The sequence below is a fragment of the Chaetodon trifascialis genome, chromosome 5 (assembly GCF_039877785.1).
Source record: "Chaetodon trifascialis isolate fChaTrf1 chromosome 5, fChaTrf1.hap1, whole genome shotgun sequence".
In the NCBI taxonomy this organism is placed as follows: domain Eukaryota; kingdom Metazoa; phylum Chordata; class Actinopteri; order Chaetodontiformes; family Chaetodontidae; genus Chaetodon; species Chaetodon trifascialis.
Genome location: NC_092060.1, coordinates 30,746,268 through 30,748,985, shown reverse-complemented (window position 1 = coordinate 30,748,985; position 2,718 = coordinate 30,746,268). Strand labels below are relative to the sequence as shown.

The 2,718-nt window shown below is 45.6% G+C and overlaps 1 protein-coding gene across 1 annotated transcript in view; it reads left to right on the top strand.

Moving 5' to 3' along the window:
- The first annotated feature begins 616 nt into the window (after window positions 1-616).
- Window positions 617-2,718, top strand: part of canx (calnexin) — a 283,863-nt gene continuing 281,761 nt past the window's right edge. Inside the window, exon 1 of the mRNA XM_070963217.1 lies at window positions 617-620. The gene's annotated coding sequence lies outside the window, so the exon portion shown is untranslated. The remainder of the gene's footprint in view (window positions 621-2,718) is intronic.

Here is a 2,718-nt window from a genome sequence, read left to right as displayed (position 1 = left end):
CCACAAGTAGTCTGGGAGTTCAGAAATCAATATAGATGATTAATAATATATGGGCTACAGGAATAATTAAATTCATTTGATGCAAGGACTCAGTCAGCCTTGGCAAACCAAAGGTGCAATTTTGCCACAATCTAATTTAATACAAGTTGCCTGGATTGCAGTTTCAATTACAAGGATTGAAATAATAATAATGTGTGTTAAAGAAAAATTACACTTTCAAATATATGTTATTTCATTTCATTTCATTGAATGTATTACTGGATGAATCCCTCTTTCTTCACACATTAACATATTGCACCAAATTGCTAAATTAAACTGCTCTTTAATTTATTGCAGAGGCATTAAAATATACAGCTCGTCGCGGCTGCAACAGGCCAGATTTTAACCTGTTTACACAGTTTAAAAATGCAATATGTCAAACGTGGACACGTGAAGCTTTAAAATGTAGCAGAAAGTGTTGAAATCCAGATGCGCTTTGGTAGAAAATCCATTAATCTCTGCAGGAAGAATTTTAAAAAGCAGATGAAATGATGTTATCACGCTGACTAATTTGACTGTAATCACAGGAAAAATTAAGAAACATGTTTTTATTTAGTCGAATGGTTCAGTCCGAGCCGGCGGTGCGTTCAAAGGCCTCAGCTGAGTTTAAGGGAGGCTGGAAAGTGTTTGAATAATGTCAGTCTGTCAGAAACTGGACTGAAACAAAGTGGACTGAGGAGGGGATGAGGAGCAGGTGGAGGAGGAGGAGGTGGAGGAGGAGGAGGAGGAGCTCAGGTGAGAGGAACCAGGCGATGAAGCAGGAGAACGGGGTGGGAGCTGATTGGCTGGAAAACACTGGGAGCAGGGCAGGGCTAACGGGGCTGATGTAGGGCAGGTGTGGACGGAAACAAGACGGGACAGTCAGGACAAACCCAGAAAACAGCAAAACCAGACGGAACCGTGACAGCAGAGACTCCAACCACCGCTCTGCTGCCTGTGACCGAGCTGGGTAGAGTGTAGCCTGTAGCATGTAGCCTGTAGCATGTAGCATGTAGCCTGTGGCATGTAGCCTTGGCATGTAGCCTGTAGCATGTAGCCTTAGCATGTAGCCTTAGCATGTGGCCTGTAGCATGTAGCCTTAGCATGTAGCCTTAGCATGTAGCCTTAGCATGTAGCCTGTAGCCTGTAGCATGTGGCCTTAGCATGTAGCCTGTAGCATGTAGCCTGTAGCCTGTAGCATGTAGCCTTAGCATGTAGCCTGTAGCATGTAGCCTGTAGCATGTAGCCTGTAGCCTGTAGCATGTAGCCTGTAGCCTGTAGCATGTAGCCTTAGCATGTAGCCTTAGCATGCAAAGTTAAACACCCTCTATGTTGGACTGGTTGAGTAAACATCTCCTCAGTCTGCATCGGACCGGTCTGTCTCACCCTCTGTGTCCCACATTGCAAAGTTTATCATGATGTTTGTACGTTATTTCTCACTAAATTCACTTCTGGCAGTTTTTGAGGAGAAAAATCAAAAGTGTGAATTTTAAAAACTGTCAGTTTTACATAAAGTGACTACAAACAGAAGAAGTGCTCCAACGTTTTCAGCTGGTTTTGTTGAGATTGTCCTCACACTGAAACATCTCTGAGGTTCACGTCAGGAAACCTGAAACCTCGATTCCACCAGATCGTGATCAGTTCTAATGATCAGTCAGGAGGTGACGGCTCTCCGAACAAAAGGTTTACGTCCAGCATCAAACCATCAATGATCACTTAAACATGCAGGAAAGTCTCAGCTTGGATTGATGGAAAGTAACTGAGTCCACGCTGACTGTACCTGAGTGTCTGTCTGAGGGTTTTATGCTTCTGTCCACGTTTCAGGGACACATGTCGTACTTTTACTCCATGCATGTGTTTCAGTTTCAGTAACTTTCAGTGCTGGACCAGTTTACACACGATGATGATGATGATGAAGATCCACCAACAACACGTGAAGCAGATTCAGTGAGACAATATTCATGTATCAATAACAAAGACAGTGATGAAACTCTGTCTTTGTGGGACACGTCCCTGTTTGACTTTGGGTTCTGACGTCATTCTGACTGCTTCTGAGGCGTTCGATGGAATCGGAGCGTTTCCATGACAGGAAACGTCTTGATGTGTGTCTGACGCACACACCGAACCTCCTGCCGTGTGTTTGTCAAACCCGTGCATGGACGTAAAGAGGACCACTGAGAAGCAGGAGGTTTGACCTTTACGTCAAACCTTCGCCTCCGACACCACCTGCGAGTCACGTGACGCCTCCTCTCATTAACATTTGTCTCGCCTCCCGAACGAGCGGCGTTCATCTGGAGCTCGCTGGAGTTCGGGGAGTCTTGGACCGCGGAGGAGATCAGATTATGGACATTACGTTGTTGACATCCTGTTACGTCCCCGGCATTGCCAAGGCGATGTCAACAATGCCCAGAATCCACTGCTGCTCGTAATGAATGCACTCCAATATGTAATGACTGAGTAATCACATTATTTGCAGTCTCGACTTTATTCTGACGGAGCGGCCGCCCGCATCTGTGCTCCGTCAGTAATTGCCAGGCCGGGGCGGCGAGCGCGAGCTGCATTTGCATCCTGCACTGGGGAGTTGCATTGCAAATGATTATGCTGAATTGTTTTTGCAACAGGAATGTCCAATCCAATAAAGTTAATGATCTCGAAAGACACGGAGGGCGATGAGGAGGAGGGAGGAAGCTAAATCGATTA